Source organism: Panthera onca, chromosome C1, assembly GCF_046562875.1.
Source record: "Panthera onca isolate mPanOnc1 chromosome C1, mPanOnc1 haplotype 2, whole genome shotgun sequence".
Lineage (NCBI taxonomy): Eukaryota > Metazoa > Chordata > Mammalia > Carnivora > Felidae > Panthera > Panthera onca.
The window spans coordinates 102,037,332-102,047,864 of NC_138346.1; positions in this window are offsets into that span (position 1 = coordinate 102,037,332).

The following is a 10,533-nucleotide window of genomic DNA, read 5'->3' on the forward strand; positions in this document are numbered from 1 at the left end:
GACATGTCGGCCACACCCTGCGGCTTTGGGATGCCCTTTTCTCTACTTTCCACACCTTTTCCCTCAGGAGCATCTGTCTGAATGAATCCTCTTGATCAACACTCTGGTCCGCAACTTCGCTTACAATTATATCTGACCTGCTCTCAAAGCCTTCTGCAGAGTTCCGAATTTCAGTGACTTTATTTTTCAGTTCCAGAATTTCAATCAACTTCCTTACGTTTTCCAGCCCCTCCTTGGAAACTTCCCACCTTGTTATCTCATTAGTTAACACATTGAGCACATTGATTTTAACATTCTTGTCCAATGCAAATATCTGTTTCACTTACAGGCCCATTTCTATTGACTGTATTTTCTCTTGGTTTTAGTTACAGTGCCCTTGTCTTGTGGTAAATTGCTATTTTGGTATTTCGGGTAATTGTTATTATGGCAAATTGTTATTTCGTGTCAGATATTGTAGCTGAAAGTGACAGAATTAATTTTAGGTCCAAACATGATGATCTCTTCCTCCAAAGAGGTTTTGCTTTTATTTCTGGCAGGCAGGTAGGGTAGGAGTAGTTTATCTTGTTCTAACTAGGACTGAGCTGATTCAAAGGCGTACTTCCATTTTTATAGGATTAACCTGTCACTCCACTTCTGGATAGAACACCATAGGGTCCCAGTTGAAGCCTGGGTGTTTATCATGGCCTCTCCTGCTTGATGGGCCTGGACTCTAATTTTTGACCACAGCCCTTAGTCTGGTGAGACTGCTGGCAGCTCTCTTCAGCTTCCAGGGTCTCAGCCAATGCTTCCTGCTGCTTTTCAGCCCCAAACCACCACATTGGAATTGACGAAGCCCCAGTGGGGAAAGAGGCAGTGAATTTGGAGCTCACCTGACTCCCCTTCTCTAACAATCTCATGAACACGTACCTGTATGAGTGTGGTGGGTAAGCCTTGCAGGGGATAGAAGACAAGGTTCCTCAGTGGGCTCTACACCCTTTGTGCAAGAGGTAGTATAGTTTACTAAGCTTGTCCCAGCTCCCATGGCCTTTTTCGGGGTGACCAGATCACCTGCTTAAGGATGGTGCCTTTGTGCCTCCCACTCTTGACCTTGGGAAGAATCCAGCAGAGAGGCCATAGATACCTGGGGAGCACAGGAGAAGGCTTTGGAACCCCAGTATCTCTGTCCTTAGACCCTCTGACTGATGGAAGAGGACATAACACCCCCTCCGCTCCTGCCGTTTGGTCTGTGGAATCCCTACCACCTTGATAGCTCCTGAGACCTTTAAGTAGATATTTTGTTAAACAATAAAAATAAAAAACTAACTCAGCTTGTCTAGTTGTTCTCAGTAGGAATATTAGTCTGCTAATCTAGTACTGGTACTAGGTTAATCTAGCACCTGGTACTAGGTGCCAGGACCAGAAGTGGAAGCAATTTAAATTTGAAAATCACCTCATAATCTTAAATGGCCACGAGGACTCCAGACATTTTATGTGTAAGGCTTCCAACAGGGGGAGGGGTCACATGAGGACCTCCCCACCCCCGAAGGAGCCATCCAGAAAGTACCACACAGCACTCTGTTTACATCTGATTAGTCACAACTTAATCATGTGGCCACATTACGATGCAAAAGGGAGGCTGAGAAACATAGTCTGTTGACTTCATACGTGGCTGTCCTGTAAAATTCCAGACTTTTGTTACTAAAGAAAAAGGGGAGAATGTATAGTGACGGTGAGTCATTAGCACTTGCTGCCCACAGGGACGTGCCAAAAATATCTTTTGTGAGAAATTTCATAACTAGGCTGAGAAGGGTTATGAGAATGAGGTCTTTTGGGGGTGGGGGAGCAGGCTGCAGGATGAAAAGTTTCTAAATGATTAAGGATTAGCAGAAGACAAAAATACATCTCAGGGTGGAGGAAGGAATGATGACCACGTATAAAGGGTTTGCAAATTCAAATTCCTATAAGCACCAGGCAGAGTATCATGAAGGGTGTAGGGCCAGCAAGAGATGCGTTCTTCTCGGTGGTAGCCTAGGGAGCAGCTCCAGAGAGACGGCCATCCCTCAGTGGGCAGTCTGCCACCGTCTAATGTCTCAGGCCCTCGAAGCTGGATCTTGCCTTGGCAATAGACATGACTAATAAGTGGCAGAACCCAGCCTGGACATCGACGTGGTTTCTTAAAGAGCTGCCTTTGGAGCCACAAGGAAAGCATCTGGATGCTAGTGTGTCATCTGATCACCTTGAGCCTCGCTTTCCATTCCAGAAAGGAAGAAATGAGCGTCCTAGTAAACCCTCCAAGGATTGTCGTTCCCCGGCCCGCGTCTGAGGGCATTCATTGTTCATTCATTGTTCGGGCAAGTGAGAGTCACCTGTCAGGTGCTGTCAGTCACACGCAGCCAGGCGCAAGCTTAGGGGAGCAGACCCGGTGGTCTGGGCCCCGAGAAGTCTTCTTTGTTTCACACTCCTGCTTATGACTCCTCTTGGCTGGTTCCCAAATCTTCAGTATTAGATTGGATAATCCCACTTTTAATAATGCTCGGGATATTTGCCTCCCTCGGGGGACTGCGATCACAGCAGTGGAGGGTATTAAACTGGAGCTGAATGCCACGCAGAGCACTTACCCTTTAAGCTGTGTGTATGTGGGCACTGCGTTTTGCATGTGCACACACAGGGGGATTGGCCGCGTGTGTGTGTCTATGTGTGTGCATTCTCTTGGCCTTCTGAGATTTTTGTAAACAGAATGCTACATGGAGCACCCAGTTTATTCTCAGTGTCAGAGCACTGCCAAATCGGTTCAAAACTCAGATTTTCTAAATCATTGAGGTTATTAACTCCCAAATTCTGTGTTTTTATTTCCCCTAAATGGCACGAGCTCAGCATTAGCCTTAAGGGCATAGTAACACCTCATGAGACCCCAGAAACGTTAATACATAGCTGAATTTATTCAAAGTTATTTGAATTGTGCCTAGTATTTAAAACTTAGCATAAACTGAGGGGTAATCATGGACATGATTTGCTCCGATTTATAATAATATATTTGGGGGTCCATGTTTTTTATCCCCTAAACCTGACTATTCCGGCAATCAAGAGGCCATGCTGAAAAATAATTGGTAGAGAACAGAGAAAAGAAATATACAGAGTTACTAATATACACCAGGGCTTAAGCTGACATGAAATTTTATCTTAATTATCGGACAAATTTGTACTCCCACTATCTAATTCAATTTGCATGCATCGGTAGACACTTATTAAAGGTAATATTACATCTGTCATTTTAAGACTGGTGAGAATTTTATCATATGAGCTGCATGAAACAGCCACTCTATTATGTACAGAACTCTTTTGTATGGCTTAAAATAACCGGCATTGCATCCTAATTAAGTATTTTTTGTAATTGTCTTCGGGGCAGTCATCGTCTTGTCCATTTCGTGTCCGTCTTGTAAGTTATTTGGACACAGAATTAAAGTTGCAGGAATGTACTTCTCCTCCCCTCTGCTTCCTCATTCTGGGTGAAAAATGAGAGCTTTGCTAATAAAATGTAAACTGGAATCCAATGTTCAAATAAGGTTTTATGAGAAGCATGCAATGCATAAACCCATCTTATAATTCTCCGCTGGATTTGGAATTCTGCTGTATACAAATATATCAGGCTGCTGAGGCATTAGCAGTTGAATACATCAGGGCTATTTTTGAGATGAGTTTATTAGATTTCTACTTTGTGTAAAATGAATTGGGGGAGTGCTAATATAGCATCATCAATTCAGGATAACACTGGCAGTTTCTGAGCATATACAGCCCTGAAATGCCATTAGATGTTGATATGATACTTTCCAAACAGACCCCAAAGTAAGCTTGCAGATTTCTGCTCTGAGCTTCAGGACTCGGTGAGGTCTGCGATAAAAATTCAGTTTCACGAAACACACATTTAATTGTACATTTGCTGCCCCAGCTACAGCCATCTTGGTTTCGGAGCTCTTTTGTTCCACCCACTGACGAGAGTGAAAGAAATGAGTCAGGAATGAAGATAATAGTGGGCAAGCAAGGACGGTAGAGGGGGAAGTCCTGTAGGGCTAGTGCATCCAGACCAGACCGAAACTGCGGGAGCGAGACTCTGGAAAAGTGCGGGGTGGGGAACATTGGGTGATGGCCTCTTCGTCCCTGTCTGCCTCTGTTTTCCCGGAGACCCAGATCTCCCTGGAAGTGGAAAAATCAAACATTGCAGCTTTTGACTGGCTCATCCCTGGGCCCACCGGTACATTTGGCATGCTCAGAGACCCCTTTCCTGCTTGGTAACAGGATTCGGCTTTTTTTGTCATATCTTTAAAAAAAAAAAAAAGCCACCTTTGTCTGTAACTGGACACGAGCTCCCACAAAGTTCAAACCTGACATCACCCAGTCATGAAACTGTCAGAGCGTTCGGTTGATCACAAGGCCGATTTCTTAAATGGGAACTTTGGTGGGGTTTGTTTTTTTTTTTTTTGTTAATTCAACCGAGATATTTTATCATAGGATTTTATCTATCTATCTATCTATCTATCTATCTATTTACTGAGACAGACAGAGCCCAATCTTCAACTGTTTTCTGGGGATGGACAATTGAAGTTGGACTGAATCATAAAAGTGGTGTTTTCGTCATTGTTCTACGATGACTCAGGTCTGTAACAGGATGCACTTGGTCTTTGAGAATCATGCTCCTGTTTTAAGCCACCTGAAAAGGAAAATATTCTTACACGTCTTGCACGCTGCTTCTTTTTTCTCCAGCAGCCAGCCCCTTGCTGTCCTTAAGTCCCCAAATACGTAGCCGCGCGTCTTCCGGGTCTTGGAGTAAAGGGGAGGGGAGGGAAGGCTCTATTCTCCCCTCAGCACCATCCAGGAGAAGCAGATGAATAATTCATGGAACCACACGCAGGTCTTCTCTGAGACTTCTCCGGAACACGTCTGAGCCGGCGAAGGACCAGGGAACTTACAAACAGTCACAGTGTGCTGTGTCAAAGAACAGTCAATCAATCTCCAAAGAAATGTGAAGAGAACAGGTTTTTCATGCCTGTGCGTTGGGAGGGAGCCAAACGTGTGTTGCCATTTGATGGTAGAATCAGCATACACCTGTTCCGACCAGCTGTCAACATAACCTGTGTCAGAGGCACGCGTCGCACCCGCTGCATCCTCACAGCGGGCCGTGTCTGTGTGACAGTCGGGACAGACAGCACCAGGAACTTGGGGACCAGGAGAGGGGGAGCGTGCAGAGCCATCGCGGGGACACAGATGTGTGAGGAGCGTGATAAAGGAAGGAAACATCTGAGGGAATACGCTCAAACAAAACAGCAAATGTCATTTGCATTATATAATTATGGCCAACCATCGAGTCCTTTGTAATAACACTCGGTAGGCCAATGTTAAACCTACAGTGAGTGATAAAAAGGCCTCAGCTTGAAAAAAGGTCAGCGTGAATTAGTATATATTTGCTGATTAATTCAGAGTGTGCCTTCGTAAATTTTATAGTCCAGGGCCCCGGCCTGGTTTGAGACAGCCGCCTATGAAATTCAAATGCGCTCGATTCAGCACAGACTCACATTCCAACCTGGCACCGTGCTTGCTGGAAAACCTCATCACACAAACGTGGTCACATGCAGGCAGGTGGCAAGACAGACAGACAACTGGAGGCGCGAAGGTATAGACTCTGAGGAACTAGGCATGCACAGTCTCCACAGCAAAGAGGCCCCCTGGGTTGACTCTCTGATCACACGCCTGAAACGAGACGTGTGTCTGTGGACAGCATTGCCACCTGCCTGTGCGCAGGTCCACTGGAAAGATTTCTGCCTTTTCACCAAAACCTCCATAGTCAGGGCTGCTGATTGCAATGCTAGTCTCTTACCATGCTGTGTAGTCAGTGTTCAAAGGAAAAAGTAGCAGTGAGTGTGTGTGAGGCGTGTGCGGGTGGATACACGTGCATTCGGGGAAAACATTTAGCCTAAAGGCATGTTGCCCTAAAACTAGTTTTACTGTTATAAATACAGCTTCTGGGGCGCCTGGGGGGGGCTTAGTCTGTTAAGCATCTGACTCTTGGTTTCAGCTCAGGTCTTGATCTCACGGTTCATGAGATCGAGCCCCGGGTCGGGCTCTGAGCTGTCAGCGTGGAGCCTGCTTGGGAGTCCTCTCTCCCTCTCCCTCTCCCTCCCCTGCACATGCTGTCTCTGTCTCTCTCTCTTTCTCTCTCTCTCAAAAATAAATAAATAAACTTAAAAAATTTTTAAATGCAAAAAAGATTATAAATACAGAATCAGCTTATAGATGGAATGCATGTTAATGAGCACCTACGATGGCCAAGTTAATTTGTCAACCTAAATTCTCACTTGATATACCAACTATTCTCCTCATGAGACAGCTCTCCCAGGACGGGACAGCTGTCAAATGGTGAAGCTGGGATTTGAATGCAAGTGCGACTACCTCCCAAAGCCCTTCCTTCCCACCTCACCCTCATTGTCAGTTGCTTGTGACACTTGTTTTTGTACATGTTTGCTGAATCCCTGGCCAGATGCTCTGAGTTGGAGACCCCCATGTAGAACACAGACCCTTCGCGGATTTCAAACGCATACCTCGGTAAGTGTAACCCAGCGCCTTCCCCAGCAAGCCAGACCTGCAGCCAGAAACTCCGCCCCATCCGGATCTATGACGAAAAGACCTTTCCTCCCACCTCGAAACCCACGTTTCCCTCCTTTGCTTCTACATCCTGGTTTTGCCTTTATACAAAGGGTGGAGACCCCACCCATAGATTCTGGCGGAGCTTCTCTGCCCCCCATCGACAGAGGCTTTAAATGAACCAAACAGCGATGAATTGAATTTCTTATAAATTGACGAATCTGTAGGTTTCATTGAACAACAGAGCCCTTCTCCATTGTTAGGGAGTTTTGCTGAGGTTTCTGGAGAAGTGTTGGCTGCAGGGCAGGCAAGAAGAATCAGTGAGGTTACGGTGCAGGGTTCTAGATGTTTGTCTGGGGGACTCAGCCCTAAACTGGGGACTTCCTGTCTGCTTCATATTTTACAAGACCAAGACTGGGAGGTCCAGGTGGAGTTATCAGCTAGGTGGTGGCCTGATGGAGGAACACAAGCCCGGAGGTCAGCACGGCTGCCCCCTCCCCCAGGTTCTATCTGCTTCTAGCTTGCAGAACGATTCTGGGCCCATGTCAAACCATCTTTGGACTCCATTTTTCTTGAGCGAAGCGAGTGTTACATCACCAACGTGTCTTCCGACTTCAACCTTACGCTATTAAAAATGAAACCTTGTATTGTGAGAATTTTCACGGTTCACAAAGTGTTCATATATCTATTACTGGTACAGAAAAGGCTCAGGGGGGTAAAAGCGACTTGCCCAAGGGCAAGAAAGAGGTAGAAACTCAAATGGTCGGACACTGAACGGGGGTTTGCAGCTCCCTCTACACCAGTCCATTTGTGGGATAGCTCCTCAGACAGGTTATTCACCCCCCGAGGATGTGCTGGGTCTGGTCCATCTCTGAAATGACATGTCCACGGGTTTCCCAAGCCAGTGTCTGTCCTGCTCCCCTCTCCCTCCTTTCAAGGGCAATGCATGTCTCAGCCCCACCCTATGCACCCTCCCTGATCTTCCTTCTCTCAGCAGCGCAGCAAACAGAGCTCTGCATTGCCTGACCTTTACCCACTGCTCTAAGAATGTAACAAAGGGTCCTAAACAATCTCCAAAGACCCACCTGCCTGGCTTCACCATCTCTGCAGCCACTCACTCAATGCACCCCTTTGCTTCTACACACGGGTTGCACGCGTCCTCATTCTGAAAAGCATTTGCCTCTCAGGGCCTGGAACGTTCTCCATCCTGCTCCTCCTCTCTTTATCGTTTATACCTTTCTTGTCCCAGCTTTAATGTCACTTCCTTGGAACAGAGTTCTCCAACTCCTTCGCTGGGGACGATGCCTGTTTTATATTCTCAGAGCTCCCTATCATTTTTTCCTGTTAGCACCAACCACAAGTTTAATGCATTACCTGTGCGGTTATTTGATTAACGTCCGCACTCCCCCCCGCAAAAAAAAAAAAAAAACCTGACCTCCGCCTTGCACATTTGCATCTGGCAAAGAAGCAGCACTTACTAAGTGCTCAGCAGACACTTGGGCCCAGCTGGCTGGACCCCAGGAGAGACAGGAGGAGCGTGAACTGTCCTTCTGAGCAGGATCTGTGCCTGTAGACCTGTTTGTCACTGTGTCTAGAATGGAGCTGGACGCCCAGCAGGTACCCCCATGTCCGTGAAGTTGGCCTCTGGGAAGTGAATAAAGTCAGGGAGGCGACAGCAGGTGGATTCCAGCCACGTCACGAGGTTCTGTAAAATTGCTGCCAAGCCTGTCCGGATGCAAATGATGCAGGGCCGCTGACCCCCGGGGCCTGCACCCTAAGAGTTCCAACCCTCGGCTCTCCCAGCTGAGGCCCTTTAAAGGTAGAAACCAAAGGGCGCCTGGGTGGCTCAGTCGGTTAAGCTTCTGACTCTTGATTTCAGCTCAGGTTATGATCTTGTGGTTCATGAGTTCAAGCCCCGCATCGGGCTCGGCATTGACAGCACAGAGCCTGCTTGGGATTCTCTCTCTCTCTCTCTCTCTGCCCCTCTCCTGCTCATTTCTCTCTCTCTCAATAAATAAATAAACTTCTAAAAATAAAGATGGAAACAAAAATCAAGGGGAGAATTTAATGCAGTTAAGACTAACCACTATAACACCAGTGTTAGTATTTAAATTTTGCTTTCCAAGGTATCTGGGTGTTTCCAGAACCCCACCCGAGCAGGAGTTCATAGGTTTCTATGAAATAGGCCATAAAATAGAGCAGTATCTGTTCCCATTTGCCAGCCTGTGCTAGAGTGAACAGCCATCCTGGTTGGCCTGAGACTGAGGGGTCACCCGGGAAGTGGGGCCTTCAGGGTCAAAGCTGGCAGAGCCCCAGGCCTCCCCGTGGCAGATGCAGTGAGAACACCGACGACACAAGCTGGATTGGCAGGCAGGTTTATCCTGATCTCGGTGGGCAGTTCCCCAAAAGCAAACCTGCAAGAGTAGGACTGGAGTGCAGGCAGTTTGTTTGAGAGGTGATTGTAGGGGGCACAAGGGAAGAAATGCGCAGTACAGGACAGAGGAGGGAGGAAACCAGAAGGCTGGTTTCCATCAGGGCTCAGCAGGGCTCTCTGAGAAACCATGTAGAGTCTTAGAAATGTCCTGCAAGAGGATGGCAGAGGAGGCAGTGTATTCCCCCACTGACGTCAACACCCCATTTCGGCTAAAGGTTTCTCCCTCGGGGTGACTTCCTCACCCTTGGGGCTACTCCTTCACTAAGCGGGCACCATTCTGGAAATTCTCTACGGCAGCTGCCGTAGGTGGGCAAAGAGGTTATAGGCCAAGGGGTTACGGGGTGGGGCATCAACAGCACATGTTACGGCCTAGGAGACTAGAAGCAGATGAGTCAAGGGGTGAACTTGAGTTACGGTCAAAGAGGGGGCCAAGGGTTGGAGAAGTGGAAGCCGGTAGAGACTCAAAAGGACAGGTTGAGAGCAGTTAGTCTGGGAAACAGATCTGGACCAAGGGGAGTACTGGTCGTGTGTATCTGCCAGGATTCAGTGCAGGGAACAGAAATCTCTCTGGGTATTTTGAATGCCAAGACTTAACACAGGACGTGGTTGCTTGCAAAATACGAGGCAGTTCTAGAAGAGCAGGAACCACCACTAAACTATCTCAAGGTCACACCACCTTCATCCAGGGGGCAGGAAGCTGGTGCTCCATTGCTGCCACTGAATCTGACCGTCACTGCCCTGCCACTGCCATGATCCCTGAAAGTTGGCGTCTTTGCCCAGCCTCCTTTGCCCACGGCTGAGATGGCCACTGCCTGTGTATTCCAAACTTCCCCAACAGGCATTGGATTTGCAGGACCTAATTTGTATGCAGCCAGATCTTCTGGACAACGAAGATTTTCGCTTTCCAAGTTTTTCAAGGAAAATGGAAGGAAAAATGGAAGTTGAGAGAGCCTTTCCCGGCATGACCACATACAACCTTGGATGGGTGCTGCTGTCTTGAAGTGGTTTTATTAAATCTAAGTGTAGCCGATGGAGATTCCCGAGAGAAACAGAGTAAGGCCAAGGTTTTGTTCATCTTTCTTCTCTATCTCGTGCTCTCTTACAGTCCACACTGCTCCATAAAGACGAACGACATTTGGGGACTGCAGGGGTCGCATTTTAGAAGAAACCCCACTCTCGCTGCCTCCAAGTTGAGACCGACTCTTCTAGCCACTTCCAAAAATACAAGGGGGGCCCTCCTCCATGCTTCCATTCAGCTCTGAGCTCACTTCATTCACTGTCTGTGTCTATTCCGGCTTCATCCATCCGATGATGATCTCCTTCAGGTCAGGGCTGTTCCTGTGTTGTCTTTGAATGCCCTACAAGGTACTGGACATCTGGAACGGGCCAGAGGTGCAGTAAATGGGCATGGAATGTACACGCTTCCTGCCTCAGCAGGCGTGTGGTGGCTTTGTGGAGGTTCCATCATCCACCCAGCCCATCTTGCT